The 16,735-nt window shown below is 43.0% G+C and overlaps 1 protein-coding gene across 4 annotated transcripts in view; it reads right to left on the reverse strand.

The window, feature by feature from the left end:
• Positions 1 to 16,735, reverse strand: part of dnaaf19 (dynein axonemal assembly factor 19) — a 78,023-nt gene that overhangs the window by 14,611 nt on the left and 46,677 nt on the right. Inside the window, exon 1 of one of the 4 annotated variants that reach the window (XM_073070759.1) lies at positions 3,181 to 3,227. The exons of 1 other annotated variant lie outside the window; for it this stretch is intronic. The gene's annotated coding sequence lies outside the window, so the exon portion shown is untranslated. Of the gene's footprint in view, positions 1 to 2,336; positions 2,743 to 3,180; positions 3,228 to 16,735 lie in introns of those variants that run through there. 2 more of the 4 variants (XM_073070757.1, XM_073070756.1) reach the window with 2 other exon arrangements.

Consider the following 16,735-nt stretch of genomic DNA (forward strand, 5'->3'; position numbering starts at 1 on the left):
TGTTCAACTCAATGGAAATCTGCAGATGCTGGAAATTCAAACAACACACACAAAATGCTGGTGCAACACAGCAGGCCAGGCAGCATCTATAGGGAGAAGCACTGTCGACATTTCGGGCCGAGACCCTATAGATGCTGCCTGGCCTGCTGTGTTCCACCAGCATTTTGTGTGTGTTGTTCCTATACTCAATGCTCTGATTTATAAAGGCCAGCATACCAAAAGCTTTCTTCACCACCCTATCCACGAGATTCCACCTTCAGGGAACTATGCACCATTATTCCTAGATCACTCTGTTCTACTGCATTCCTCAATGCCCTACCATTTACCATGTATGTCCTATTTTGATTAGTCCTACCTAAATGTAGCACCTCACACTTATCAGCATTAAACTCCATCTGCCATCGTTCAGCCCACTCTTCTAACTGGCCTAAATCTCTCTGCAAGCTTTGAAAACCTACTTCATTATCCACAACGCCACCTTAGTATCATCTGTATACTTACTAATCCAATTTACCACCCCATCATTCAGATCATGAATGTATGATCTAGATAAAGATTAAGATATAGGCTATTTGGTCCACCGATGTCTACTCTGCCATTTCATCATGGCTGATCCAATTTTCCTCTCAGCCCCAATTTCCTGGCTTCTCCCTGTATCCCTTCATGCCCTGACCAATCAAGAATCTATCAACCTCTACCTACTTCTTCTTGGGTATTGGTATGATTGTCACTCTTATGAAGCAGACGGGAACTTCCAACTGCAGCAATGCAAAATTGAAGGTGACTTTGAACACTCCTGCCAACTGGGTGGCACAGATTTTTAGTGCCCCATCAAGTTTACACACCATCAGAGCCTGATGCCTTGTGAGGGTTTACCCTTTTGAAAAATACTCTGACATCGGCCTCTTAGCCAGAGATCACAGGGTCACCAGATACTACAGGGATTCATACAGATGTAATTTTATTCTCCCATTCAAAATGTGCATAAAAGACATGATCTTCTGAGAGTGAAGCATCATAGCCATTCTGATTATAGGTTATGGTTGTAGGAATTTCAGGATGTATTTTGTATACATTTCTCTGATATTAAATGAAACTATTGAACTAATGGCCTGCAAACCTACAGAGCTGACATACATCTGATTCAGTCTCTAACTTCAATCGGGATTGTTTTCTTACTCTTAACATAGCTTTCTGTAGGCTGAACCTGAACTCTTTGTATAGTTCTAGATCATCGATCTTGAATGCCACACGTCTATCCCTCAGCAGACTACAAACCTCCTGGTTCATCCATGCTTTTTGTTTGCGGATGTCCACTGTTCTCGAAGTTACACACTCATCCACACAGATCTTGATGAAGTTGGTGACGACTGTGCTGTATTCATTCAGATTTGAAAATGAATCCCTGAATATTGCCCAGTCCACTGACTCTCTGCCTTCCTTGGTCCTAATCACAGTCTTTAGTTTCGGCCTGTATGCTGGGTACAGCCAAGTGATCGGACTTTTCAAAGTGTGGGTGTGGGATGACATGGTAAGTGTTCTTGATGGTGGTATAACAGTGGTCAACTGTGTTGGCTCCTCTGGTTCCACAGGTGGTAGTTGTTCAGAGACTTCTTCAAGCTGGCCTGGTTGAAATCCCACGCTTCGTGACTGCTGACTATGGTGCTCAGCTCCTCCAGTACCTGCCTGACATTGACCTGAGGTGGAATGTACACCACTACCACGATGATGGCACAAAGCCCAGCCCAACCCAACCAAGTACATTCATTAGCCTGCATTGTCTGCAATTCTAGTCATCACATTATAGAAAGGATGTAATTGTAACAGAGAGAACGCAGCGGTGGATAGGTTGGGCTTGTTTTCTCAGGAGAAACAGAAGCTGAGGGGCAACCTTACAGAGGTATATTTTCAAGAGCTAAAGAACAAGGTGACATTGGATGCAGGTCAACTCTGGCAGGGTTTGCAGGCCATTACTTCCTACAAAGCAAAATTCAACATTGTGAACAACAGAAAATCTGGAGATGCTGGACATCATGAATTTACTTTTTTTTTGTTTCTATATTATGTATTTCATTGTACTCCTGCCACAAAGTTAACAAATATCGTGACACATGCCAGTGACATTAAACCAGATTCTGATATGAGACATGGTAGAAGGTTAAAGTTTTTCTCCCATTGTAGGAATATTAAAACCAAGACAGCATAGGTTTATGGCAAGAGGAAAGAGTTCTGAGGTAGGGTTCTCACACAAGGAGTGGTTGATAATGTGGAAAGCACTGCCAAAGGAGGAATCAGATAGATTCACTATCTGCTCTCCTCTTCAACCATGGACTCACCCAGACTTGCTCGACCCAAAGCATGGACTGTCCGTCCCCAACACAGACACCACCTTAACCCGCTGGATTTCTCTAGCACTTTTGTAAGTTCATCCACCTGAAGCTTCGAGGACCCGCCACCTAATAAACGAGACACGGATCTAATGCGGGCACATAGGATTAATGGAGACAGGCAAAAAGGATCAGTATGAACATGGCCGGCCGAGTGATGGTTTCTGCGCTGCACGACTCTAACCTGAGCCGTTCCCCGGGAACTGACCTACTCGGCCCGGTTCCAGTCTGCCGAAACCGACCCCCAACCCCGCTCAGTCCGTTGCACCCTAGCCAGAACGTTAGGTCCCGCTCCACTCTGCCAACCGTAGTAGCCGTTGCCATGGGACCGGACCAGGCCACGCCCCCTTTACTGACCCGCCTGTGTCGCAGGATTGACAATAGGCCTGCAGCCATGTGACGGAGTGCCGGTAGCCGCCGTGCCGGGCTATCGGAGAGGAGCGGGTTTGGATTGGGCAGGTCTCTGGGCTCGGGCTGGGTGTGTGGGAGCGAAGCCGAGCCCTTTGCAGGTGGTTTTGCGGTAGATTGAAGTTGACAACCGCCACTAACTGCATTCAGGGAGTGGAGGGCAAGTAAGGCTGCATCTGTACGCTGTGAGCCGCCAAGCCATTCCTCTATTCATCTATGCCGCTCGAAGCCTTTAGCGCGGCCGTGTCTCCCACTGGGACAGGAATCTACCCGGCCACTTGGAATGAACAGCACGGAACCAAGTCATTGTGCCCATCCAGCCCGTCTGGTATCTGCTTCCACACAGTGGCTCCTCGTATGATAGCCGCTTCCCCTTCCCAAGCACCTGAACACACCTCCTTCGGCCTCTCTGCTATCTCCCACATATTAACCCCTTCGGGTGCGACCGTTTTCTCCTGAATTCCCCACTGGGTTGAATTGAATCTTGCATTTAACTTGCATTTAGTTTTGAATTATTCCATATTGAAACATCTAGCCTCTGTTGTGAAGAATGGAAGCAGATTACTCATCTGTTTTTTTAAATATAAAAAGTGTTACAATCTATTTCAGGTTTTGTAAATAGTTCCAGGCTTTGGGCTCTGCAATTACTTTTTTCACTACCTCCGACATGTATTTGTCATTTTAATCAAGGGAAAATGAAAATTGGAGTGTCTGTTTATGGAGAGCAGATCCATAAGTGTGGTCTAAGAATTCTAGATCAACTGGGTATAATTTTCTGGCTTGGCATTTTAATTTTCCAGAGATACAATAATTAATTATACATTCTGTAGTTTTGTTAACTTGTACAAGTTGCTAGAAATATAATGCACCCTGTACTTTTTGTTTTCTGTTGTACGCCATTTAAATTATTTCCAAGATGTGATTGGCCTTATTCCTCCTGCCAAAATGGCATGCACTTATCTAAACTGAAATTGATTTTCTACTTCGCCACCCATTTTGCAAGTTTACTTATTACCAACATCTCCTATTTCCACTTTAGATTATAAGCATTCATAGTATTTTCTTTTTAGCATTAATTTGTTGTATTTTGTCAAAGTCCTCATTACACCACCACCACCATGACCACAAATTTGGAACTTTCACCAAGAAGTTGTTCATCCATATTATTTTTGCAAATGCAGTCTCAGCACTGACCCTTTTTAACCCCTTTATACTCTTTAGCTGGTTTGCACGCAGTTTGATGCCTGCTTTGATGTCATTTTCATTCCCTGCCTTTTGTTTTTCTATATACAGGCAGTCCCCAGATTACGAACGAGTTCCATTCCTGAGTCCGTCTTTAAGTCGGATTTGTATGTAAGTCAGAATAGGTACATCTGGTATTATTTAGTGTCAGTTAGTCAAACGTTTGTCTTAGTATATAGTATAGTTTACCTTTCTATGTATATAAAACACTTGAGAAATGTATGTATTTCAATAATTAAACCACCGCGTTGCTTAGTAATAATTGTAGCTTTCATCGGGGTAGGGCCTTTCACATGTTCTATTATTCTCAATTTATCCTTTACCTGTATCCTTTAAAGTTGTTCCGATCGTTGACCAACTGTAGCCTAAAGCTTTTCCAATGACCGATGGCATTTCACCTCTTTCCAATCGCTTTATTATTTCCACTTTATTTTCAATCACGATCGTTTTCCATCAATGGAACAGAAAACTGTGGATTTTATGTTCTATTGCTGAGCAGCAGTGAACTGTCTGATTGGCCTATGAGAGTTCTCTTTAGGAACTAGTTGACTTGATCAGCATTTCTAATCTGGCTATTGTTCACGATCACACTTAATAAAAAAGATACAGCAGCAGCCGTGGGCAGCGTGTCTTGTGCTGCTCCAGGTCTTAAAGTCCACCTGCACTGAGGTTAAATGGGACAAGTACTGACTGGAAAAGGGGGGGGTCAGGGCGAATCTTGCTCAGAAATATTTAAGCCAAATACAAAGTTACACACTCAACACAGTGTTAATGGCAACGACTTAAAATGGCGGACGGCATTCTCCTCCCTCCGTTCGTAAGTACGAGTTGTCCATAAGTCGGACGTTCGTAACTCAGGGACTGCCTGTATACATACAAAATCCATTGAAGTATCCCGTGTACTCTTTGTGTACTTAAGGTAACAGTATAGTTGACCATGCCTTTTCATATTAATCAGCATTAACTTTAATAATATTCTTGTTTACAGATTTTTTTCTATTGCATCCTTAACCAGTAAATATTCCAAAATCTTTCCAGCCAGTAAGATATGACAATGCTCTCAAATTTATGCAAGGCCTTTCAAAATTTTTGCTGCAAAGATTGCAGGGAAGATGATAGTCTTACACAACAACCAAAACATAGATTACGCCACAGAGGGAATGATGGTAAAAAAGTCCATTTCGCAAACAGTTCCTCTGAGAGGAAGGATCAGCGCTTGAAAAAAGAGAAAGCAAGGAAAGGGCAGACAAAAGGAACAGAGAATTCAAATGTTAAGAAGGCCACAAGACATCAAGCGGGAAAGCCTTCTCCAGCACGCAGAGGCACACAGCACAGTAAAGAAAATGTGAATGTTAAAAAGGGCACTGCAAGCAGACAGCACAGCAAGGAGGATGTAAATAGTAGAAGAAACAGTTCACAACGCAGGGGCCAAGGAAACCAATCCCCCAGCAGAGAGAGCACTCAGTGCAAAAGATATTCTGAAGACAACAGAGTGAGTCAAGGGCCCAGCGAAGAGAATCTGAAAGTCAGAAGAAATACGGCAGCTAAGAGAGGTAAAATCAGCAGACAACATAACAGAGAAGAGTTGAATGACAGAAGAGGCTCAGCAGCACACAAAGGAAATAGAAGCAATGCATCTAACAAAGAGAAGCTGAGGGACCAAAAAAACGCAGCGGTGTCCAGCAGACAACATAGCAGAGAAAAGATAAGTAGCAAGCAAGTGACTTCTGGGCACACAAGGAAAGCAAGCAGATAGCACAGTATAAAGTGAAAAAGAGAAAAGTAGTCATTGCAGTAGAGAGAGTCTTCGACCAGGTGGCATGGCAGAGAGAGGCTTGAGAAGGAAAGATGCAGTAGCCAGGGAGAATGCAATCACCCGAGTAAACAGTGGTTGGGGGGAAAAGGGCGCTACACCAAGAGGGCAGCCCCACAAAGGGAAATTAAATAAGTTTGCAAAGGGAGACTAAGCAGAAGCCTGGTTCAGAGCAGTCAAATGAGAGGAAGCAAGTGAAGTGCATAGACAGAACCACAGAGACTTGAAACAAAACTACTGGAGTGCTGAATCTGCAAGGAAAACATTTGCAGAAAGACAAAAATATAAATGACAAATAATGTCTGTGAGTTAAAATAATAAACTAATACCCATGATTTTTTGTGTGTTTTCTGAAATTTTTAAATATTTTTGTTGAGATGTTCGCTCATGGTTGTACATCTCTCCCACATTGATAAATCAATAAGTGGCTGAGGAAAGCATACATTGTTTACACAAATGGCAACAATATAGTGCTGACTAGTGAGACCAACTGGACACCTGTGCAGAACAAACCTGCAATTCATTAAAACCACTCTACAAAATTAACTGATGTTCAATCTCACGTTTATATATTTTAATTGTGCAAACCCAGAATGAAAAGAATAACGAATGAGGTAAATTAAACAGCAGCGCTTAAACTGTAGAATTTGATTTTTAAATGTATGAATAATCATGCCATCATGATTAAACAGTGCATTACAGAGTTTTCTTAGTAAAGTTAGACGAGAAATTGCCTTTTCTCTGCCTTTCTGATTATGAAAGTAGACCTGCAGCTGACAGAACAGGAAAACCAAAGTCGTTTACAGACATGTAAGTACGAGTAAAAGGACAGTCTGGTGTGATATGGAATCACAAATAAAGATGCAATAGAGGTACAAACAGAGGACTTTTCCCCTCTCTCTACAAAAGAAGAAGATGCTGCAATAGCCACAGTCAAAGTAAAAATAGTTGAAATACTTGGTTGGCTAAACATTTTTCAGGAGGTGGTATTTGCTAGTACTGAGATGTCAGGATGGATAGAATGCATCCTAGGTTACTGAGGAAAGTCAGGGTGGAAATAGCAGAGCCATGGGCTATATAAATTTCTGGCCTTCAATGAAGAGGTGGTGGCATATGACTAGGTAACAGCAAATTGTAACTTTATTCTGAAAAGGATGAAAAGAATAAACTTACCAAATTTAGGCCTATCAACTTAATATTGGTGGTGTGGAGTCTACTTCAAGTATTAAAATCAATCCTGTGGATTAATAAATGAAAGCTAGCACATTATTTTAAAATGGCATTTAACAGATTTGACTAAATTTTTTTGTTGAGTTGAGAGGATCGATGAAGTGATCGTTAATCTGAGTATGTTGAAACATTTGATAAGATACTATCAGCAGAATTGGAGTCCAATAAATAACTGGGGCTGTGATAACATGGATGCAAAATTGACTAAGCTTAAACAGAGTTGTGAATTGTTTTTCTGTAGAAAAGTGGCATGCCTCAGATTGGCATTGGGGACAACTGCTTTGACAGTTTGAACTTTGTCCAGTGGTTTATTTCGGTTAGTGGACAGGATCGTTGCGATAGTTTGCAAAGTAACTTAGACAGCAGATAAAGGCAAATAAAATACAGTATAATGCAAGGATGCATAACATAAAGATTTGGTAAAAAGAATGGTAGAGAAAATAACTTGAAAGGTACATTTCTAAAGAGTTACTGATCACAATGATCTGTGACTGCACAGATGTTTGAAAATAGCTGCAAAGGTTAAAAAAGACTGTTTTATAAGTACAGACAGTGTCAAAAGTAAAGGAGTTTTGTAACCACTGATTTACTGTCTAGGAACACACAAAAGATTTTTTTTCTCCCTGAGTACAAAGTATCTTTAAATGGAAAGAATAAAGAATCAGGTTATTCTCCTCAAAGGAGCGAAAATTAAATGGGAATTTCACGAAGTGTTCAAAAGTCATGAAACATTTAAAGTGTTTAAAGAGGGAGGATTGGCAGAGAACCAAAGATAACTGAAGGAAAAAATGTGCTAGGTTATTGGGAAGTAGCCAAGGAATGGGATCAATTGGATTGTTTTCACAATGTGCTCTAACAATTCCATTATTTCCTACAACTTACTTTAAACAATAATGAAAAGCATGAGTTTGAAAAAGAACCTGAAGTCAGTGTTTTTCACTTCCTTGGGACCTTCTTAAGTGCTTCATGGCCAATCATAGAAAATTTATGACACAGAGGCTACTTGTCCCAGTGCCAGTTGAAAACAAGCTCACTGGGCTAAACTCACATTCCAGAACATAACACTAACCCTGCAGGTTAAAGCTCTTCAGATGCACATCCAAGAACTCCTTAAATGTGATGTAGGTTTCTGCCTCCACCATCCTTCTAATAAGTAACTTCCAAAGCCCTATCACTGTTCAGTGAGCTACTTCTCCATCTTCTCTGTAATCCTCTCTGCAGTAGGCCTTTCCCATTTACTTTTTTATGCCTCTCAAACTCTTGTAAACTTTAAGTTTACCCTGAGGCTTCTATGTGACAAAGAAATCTATTCTAACCTATGCAATCGTTCCTTATCTTTGTTTTCTGTCCTGGACAAATGCACATAAATTTCTGCACCCTTCCGGTGTAATTACTTGTTTCCTGTAATCTGGTCACCAGAACTTTACTGAGAACCAAACTATTACTTGCTCTTGCATTCTATGCCCCAGCTGACAAAAGATAATATTCTGTATGCACTTTAAACTATTTATTATACTGTCACTATTAGGGTCATAGAATCATACAGCATAGAAACAGACAGTTTGCTCCACCGTGTCCATACAATGCATCAGCCTAATTACAAGTGCTTGTCTAAATCCCTAGTTAAATGCTTTCTGCAACTCCACATCCACCACTCTTTCCGACACTAAGTTCCAAATACTCGTCACTCTCAGAATGAAAATCTCCCCCTCAGATCCCCTCTGAATCCATCTCTTTATATTCAATGCCCAGACTAATGAAGGCCAAGCCCTATCACATGCTTTCTTAACCACACTGACACTTTCAATGATCTTTGGGCAAACACCAAAGTCCTGTTCCTCAACACTCCCTAACATCTTACCATTTATGATGCATATCCCAGCCTCATTGGTACAAAATATTCACATTTATCTGGATTAATCTCCATCTGCCATTAACAGCTTAACATCTTAAAACAACACAACTAACAACTGCACTGATCTTAGTGTTAACTGCAAACTTATGATTATACTTTCTACAAGCGATGGGACTCCTTCTCTTCATGATATTTATAAATGGCCTGGATGAGGAAGTGGAGGGATGGGTTAGTAAATTTGCTGATGACACAAAGGTTGGGGGTGTTGTGGATAGTGTGGAGGGCTGTCAGAGATTACAGCGAGACACTGATAGGATGCAAAACTGGGCTGAGAAGTGGCAGATGGAGTTCAACCCAGTTAAGTGTGAGGTGGTTCATTTTGGTAGGTCAAATATGATGGCAGAATATAGTATTAACGGTAAGACACTTGGCAGTGTGGAGAATCAGACTTGGTCTGAGTCCACAGGACACTCAAAGCTGCTGCGCAGGTTGACTCTGGTTAAGAAGGCATACGGTGCAATGGCCTTCATCAACCATGGGATTGAGTTTAAGAGCTGAGAGGTAATGTTGCAGCTATATAGGACCGTGGTCAGACCCCACTTGGAGTACTGTGCTCAATTCTGGTCACCTCATTACAGGAGGGAAGTGGAAACTATAGAAAGGGTGCAGAGGAGATTTACAAGAATGTTGCCTGGATTGAGGAGCATGCCTTATGAGAATAGTTTGAGTCAACTCGGCCTTTTCTCCTTGGAGCGACGGAGGATGAGAGGTAACCTGATAGAGATGTATAAGATGATGAGAGGCATTGATCGTGTGGATAGTCAGAGGCTTTTTCCCAGGGCTGAAATGGCTATCACGAGAGGGCACAGTTTTACCGTGCTTGGAAGTAAGTACAGAGGGGATGTCAGGGGTAAGTTTTATTACACACAGAGTGGAGAGTGCGTGGAATGGGCTGCCGGCGGTGGTGGATATGATAGGGTCTTTTAAGAGACTCCTGGATAGGTGCATGGAGCTTAGAAAAATAGAGGGCTATGGGTAATCCTAGATAATTTCTAAGGTAAGTACATGTTCGGCACAGCATTGTGGGCCATAGGGGCTATATTGTGCTGTAGGTTTTCTCTGTTTCTATGATTACATCTACTTTGAAATCATTCACGTATATTACTAAAAGCAAAGGTGCAGCAGCAATGTTGATCAACATCGCTAATCTCAGACATCCACTCATAGAAATAACCCTCTACCATCATCCTCTGTCTCCTATTACCAGACTATTTTTGGATTCAGTTTACCAATTTGTCTTTAATCCCATTGGCCCTAATACTTTGGACCAGTCTCCCATGTGGGACCATGTCAAAGGTCTTATTGAAATCCACGTAAACTAGATCTGCTGCACTGCTTTAATCAATATACCTTGTTACTCTTCAAAAAATAATCAGATTGATCACACACAATCTGCCTTTGACTAAGCCATGTTGGTTGAGACTGATTAGTCCCCAATTTTCCAAGTGATTGTTAATCCTTTCCCACAGATTTTTTCCCATGAATTTCCATAACATTGATAGTTAGGCTCACAGGTCTCTAATAAACAGGCTTTTTCCTGTTGCCCTTCTTGAAACAGGACCACATATGCCATCCTCCAGTCATCTGGCCCGCAATAGTTAAAAATTCTCAGAGCCCCAGTAATCTCTTCCCTTGCCTCCTATGGCAGCCTGGGTTAAATCTATGACCACGCAGTCCAAAGTCCCTTTTAACATTTTCTTGCCATGCTGCACCTACCCTTTCCCAAAAATGCATTACTTCACATTTCTCCAGGTTAAATTCTTTTTGCCACACTTCTGTCCACTGATCACATCAGAATCAGGTTTATTATCACTGTCATGTGGTGTGAAATTTGTTAACTTAGCAGCAGCAGTTCAATGCAATACGTAATCTAGCAGAAGAAAATAAATAAGTAATCAATTACAGTATGTGTATATTGAATAGATTAAAAATCATGCAAAAAACAGAAATACTATATATTTAAAAAATTGAGGTAGTGTCCAAGGATTCAATGTCTATTCAGGAATCGGATGGCAGAGGGGAAGAAGCTGTTCCTGAATCACTGAGTGTGTGCCTTCAGGCTTCTGTACCTCCTCCCTGATGGTAACAGTGAGAAAAGGGCATGTCCTGGGTGCTGAGGGTCCTTAATAATGGACACTGCCTTTCTGAGACACCGCTCCTTGAAGGTGTCCTGGGTACTTAGTAGGCTAGTACCCAAGATGGAGCAGACTAGATTTACAACCCTCTGCAGCTTCTTTCGGTCCTGTACAGTAGCCACCTCCATACCAGACAGTGATGCAGCCTGTCAGAATGCTCTCCACGGTACATCTGTAGAAGTTTTTGAGTGTATTTGTTGACATACCAAATCTCTTCAAACTCATAATAAAGTATAGTCGCTGTCTTGCCTTCTTTAAAACTGCATTGATATGTTGGGACCAGGTTAGATCCTCAGAGATCTTGACACCCAGGAACTTGAAACTGCTCACTCTCTCCACTTCTGATACCTCCATGAGAATTGGTATGTGTTCCTTCGTCTTACCCTTCCTGAAGTCCACAATCAGCTCTTCTGTCTTACTGACGTTGAGTGTTGCTGCGGCACCATTCCACTAGTTGGCATATCTCACTCCTGTACACCCTCTCGTCACCATCTGCGATTCTACCAGTAATGGTTGTATCATCAGCATATTTATAGATAGTATTTGAGCTATGCCTAGCCACACACTCATGGGTATAGAGTGAGTAGAGCAGTGGGCTAAGCACACACCGCTGAGGTGCAACAGTGTTGCTAGTCAGCGAGGAGGAGATGTTATCACCAATCCATACAGATTGTGGTCTTCCGGTTAGGAAGTCGAGGGTCCAATTGCAGTTGGAGGTACAGAGGCCTAGGTTCTGCAACTTCTCAATCAGGATTGGGGGAAATGATGGTATTAAATGCTGAGCTATAGTCGATGAACAGCATCCTGACGTAGGTGTTTGTGTTTTCCAGGTTGTCTAAAGCCGTGTGGAGAGCCATTGAGATTGCGTCTGCCATTGACCTATTGTGGTGATAGTCAAATTACAGTGGGTCCAGGTCCTTGCTGAGGCAGGAGTTCAGTCTAGTCATGACCAACTTCCCAAAGCATTTCATCACTATAGATGTGAGTGCTACTGGGTGATGGTCATTAAGGAAGCTCACACTATTATTCTTAGGCACCGGTATAATTGTTCCCTTTTTGAAGCAAATGGGAACTTCCTCCCATAGCAGTGAGAGGTTGAAAATGACTTTGAATACTCCCGCCAGTTGGTTGGCACAAGTTTTCAGAGCCTTATCCGGTACTCCATCAGGACCTTCCGCCTTGCGAGGGTTCACTCCCTTTAAAGACAGCCTGGTATTGACCTCTGAGACAGAGATCACAGGGTCAGCAGGTGCAGCAGGGATCTTCACACCTGTAGTTATATTCTCCCTTTCAAAGCGGGCATAGAAGGTGTTGAGCTCATCTGGTAGTGAAGCATCACTGCCATTCATGCTATTGGTTTTTGCTTTGTAGGAAGTAATGTCTTGCAAACCCTGCCATCACCTATAGCATTCTTTAGTTGAGAACTTTTCTCCTCATTTTCAACCATATGGCTATTTTTTTGTATTGTCTGCAAACTTCATTTTCATATCTTCTACATTTGAATCTAAGTTATCAGTATTTGCTATAAAAAGCATGGAGAAGGGACATGACCAATTCCATCATTAACATTCTTCCACCATTACCCTTTGTGTCCTGCCACTGAGCCAACTTTGCATCCAAGTGGGCTTTAAATATTTGAAGAGCAAACATGAGGAAATCTGCAGATGCTAGAAATTCAAACAACACACACAAAATGCTGGTGGAACACAGCAGGCCAGGCAGCATCTATAGGGAGAAGCACTGTCAACGTTTCGAGCCGAGACCCTTCGTCAGGACTAACTGAAAGGAGAGATACTAAGATATTTGAAAGTAGTGGGGGGAGAGGGAAATGTGAAATGATAGGAGAAGACCGGAGGGGGTAGGATGAAGCTAAGAGCTAAAAAGCTGATTGGCGAAAGTGATACAGAGCTGGAGAAGGGAAAGGATCATGGGACGGAAGGCCGGGAGAAAGAAAGGGGGAGGGGGGGGGGGAGCACCAGAGGGAGATGGAGAACAGGCAGGGTGATGGGCAGAGAGAGAGAAAAAAAACAAACAACTAAATATGTCAGGGATGGGGTAAGAAGGGGAGGAGGGGCACTAACAGAAGTTAGAGAAGTCAATGTTCATGCCATCAGGTTGGAGGCTACCCAGCCGGTATATAAGGTGTTGTTCCTCCAACCTGAGTGTGGCTTCATCTTGACAGTAGAGGAGCCCATGGATAGACATATCAGAATGGGAATGGGATGTGGAATTAAAATGTGTGGCCACTGGGAGATCCTGCTTTCTCTGGCGGACCGAGCGTAGGTGTTCAGCGAAACGGTCTCCCAGTCTACGTCGGGTCTCACCAATATATAAAAGGCCACACCGGGAAGACATCTCCTTCGTCCTGGAATGAAAAGCCTCATCCTGAGAGCAGATGCGGCGGAGACGGAGGAATTGTGAGAAGGGGTTAGCATTTTTGCAAGAGACAGGGTGGGAATTGTCTTCCTTTTTTAAACAAAGGAGCTTCCCTTCTTCCACCATCAACTCTGCTCTCAAACGCAACTCTCCCATTTCCCGCACATCTGCCCTCACCCCATCCGCCCGCCACCCCACAGGATAGGGTTCCCCTTGTCCTCACCTACCACCCCACCAGCCTCCAGGTCCAACGTATAATTCTCTGTAACTTCCGCCACCTCCTACGGGATCCCACTACCAAGCACATCTTTCGCTCCTCCCCTCTTTTTGCCTTCCGCAGGGATCGCTCCCTACACGACTCCCTTGTCCACTCGTCCTCCCCATCCCTTCCCACCGATCTCCCTCCCGGCACTTATCCTTGTAAGCGGAACAAGTGCTACACCTGCCCTTACACTTCCTCCCTCACCACCATTCAGGGCCCCAGACAGTCCTTCCAGGTGAGGCGACACTTCACGTGTGAGTCGGCTGGTGTGGTATACTGCGTCCGGTGCTCCCGGTGTGGCCTTTTATATATTGGTGAGACCGGACATAGACTGGGAGACCGTTTCGCTGAACACCTACGCTCGGTCCGCCAGAGAAAGCAGGATCTCCCAGTGGCCACACATTTTAATTCCACGTCCCATTCCCATTCTGATATGTCTATCCATGGCCTCCTCTACTGTCAAGATGAAGCCAAACTCAGGTTGGAGGAACAACACCTTATATACCAGCTGGGTAGCCTCCAACCTGATGGCATGAACATTGACTTCTCTAACTTCCGTTAATGCCCCTCCTCCCCTTCTTACCCCATCCCTGACAATATTTAGTTGTTTGTTTATTTCTCTCTCTCTGCCCATCACTCTGCCTGTTCTCCATCTCCCTCTGGTGCTCCCCCCAGCCTTCCTTTCCTTCTCCTGAGGCCTCCCGTCCCATGATCCTTTCCCTTCTCCAGCTCTGTATCACTTTCGCCAATCAGCTTTTTAGCTCTTAGCTTCATCCCACCCCCTCCGGTCTTCTCCTATCATTTTGCATCTCCCCCTCCCTCCACTACTTTCAAATCTCCTAGTATCTCTCCTTTCAGTTAGTCCTGACGAAGGGTCTCGGCCCAAAACGTCGACAGTGCTTCTTCCTATAGATGCTGCCTGGCCTGCTGTGTTCCACCAGCATTTTGTGTGTGTTGTTTAAATATTTGACCAGCTTTCCTTGTGGAACCTTATCAAAAGCAATCCAAAAATCCATAGACTACATCAAACAGATAGCTCTCATAACTCCCCTTGTTACTCCATCAAAAGACAAAATCTTCAGTAAGCCCCAACGTGTGACAAATCCACAGAATCTGTCCTTCATTAATCTGTGCCTTTCTAAAGTGTTATTTAAGTATGTTTAGTGATGCTACATAGACAAGTAGCAATGTCGAGCTGAACGGGCTCCATGCCTGTGTACTCACTTTCAGGGACTCAGTGGTTGCAATCTGTTGTTTATTTGTTTGCATTTTCCATTGTTTGCACGATTTATTCTGTTTTTGCACATTGGATGTGTGACCATCCTTGTGATATTTGGTGTGTTGTGGATTCATTTGTGATTCTTACTTTGTTTTGTGGCTGCCTACAAGTAGACAAATCTCAATGCTGTATACGGTGTATTTTCCTTAATAACAAATGTACATTGAACTTTAAATACACCAATTAATGTGCCTAAGCCAACATCTTGCAAGCAATATTTTTGGCATTTCAGAGGGTTAGGCTGAATAGAAGATGAAGTGGGGAGCTTATCTGATACTGAGGTAAGTCGGACAATAGGAAGAAATTGCCTTGGCTGAGGGAATCAGCAAAATGAATCAATTTCAATAAAAAAAACACAGAAAATTTCAATTAAGTTATCTCCAGTTTTTTTATTCCTTTGTGGTTTCTCTCTCTGTCTCTAACTGCCATAATTAACCTATTGACCAGATCGCAACATGTTAATGCTAGCCTTCCCTTTTCTCTGTCCATCGCTATCACATCCTTTCTACAACTTAACACTGACCCATTTTCCTGAAGTGTTTTTTGAAATTCACTTTCCCTTCCTATAGATAGAAACATGGAAACATAGAAAACCTACAGCACAATAGAGGCCCTTTGGCCCACAAAGCTGTGTTGAACATGTACTTAGTTTAGAAATTACCTAGGGTTACACAGAGCCCTCTATTTTTCTAAGCTCCATGTACCTATCCAGGAGTTTCTTAAAAGACCCTATTGTATCCGCCTCCACCACCGTCACCGGCAGCCCATTCCATTCACTCACCACTCTCTGTGTAAAAAACTTACCCCTGACATCTCCTCTGTACTTACTTCCAAGCACCTTCAAATGGTGCCCTCTCGTGCTAGTCATTTCAGCTCTGGGAAAAGCCTCTGACTATCCACATGATCAATGCCTCTCATCATCTTGAAAACCTCTAACAGGTCATCTCTCATCCTCCGTCGCTCGAAGGAGAAAAGGCCGAGTTCACTCAACTTATTCTCATAAGGGATGCTCCCCAATCCAGGCAACATCCTTGTAAATCTCCTCTGCACCCTTTCTATGGCTTCCACATCCTTCCTGTAGTGAGGCAACCAGAACTGAGCACAGTACTCCAAGTGGGGTCTGACCAGGGTCCTATATAGCTGCAACATTACCTCTCGGCTCCTAAACTCAATCCCACGATCGATGAAGGTCAATGCACCGTATGCCTTCTTAACCACAGAGCCAACTTGCACAGCTGCTTTGAGCGTCCTATGGACTCAGACCCCAAGATCCCTCTGATCCTCCACATTGCCAAGAGTCTTACCATTAATACTATATTCTGCCATCATATTTGACCTACCAAAATGTACCACTTCACACTTATCTGAGTTGAATTCCATCTGCCACTTCTCAGCCCAGTTTTTCATCCTATCAATGTCCCGCTGTAACCTCTGACAGCCCTCCACACTATCTACAACATCCCCAACTTTTGTAGCATCAGCAAATTTACTAACCCATCCCTCCACTTCCTCATCCAGGTCATTTATAAAAATCACGAAGAGTAGGGGTCCCAGAACAGATCCTTGAGGCACACCACTGGTCACTAAATGATGCTGAGAAAAAGAATCTCAGGGTTGTATATGGTAACATATATGTAGTTTGATAATTTACATTGAAATTTTGCCTGATCTTCATAGATGAGGCAAAT

This window comes from Hemitrygon akajei, chromosome 18 (genome assembly GCF_048418815.1).
Source record: "Hemitrygon akajei chromosome 18, sHemAka1.3, whole genome shotgun sequence".
NCBI lineage: Eukaryota > Metazoa > Chordata > Chondrichthyes > Myliobatiformes > Dasyatidae > Hemitrygon > Hemitrygon akajei.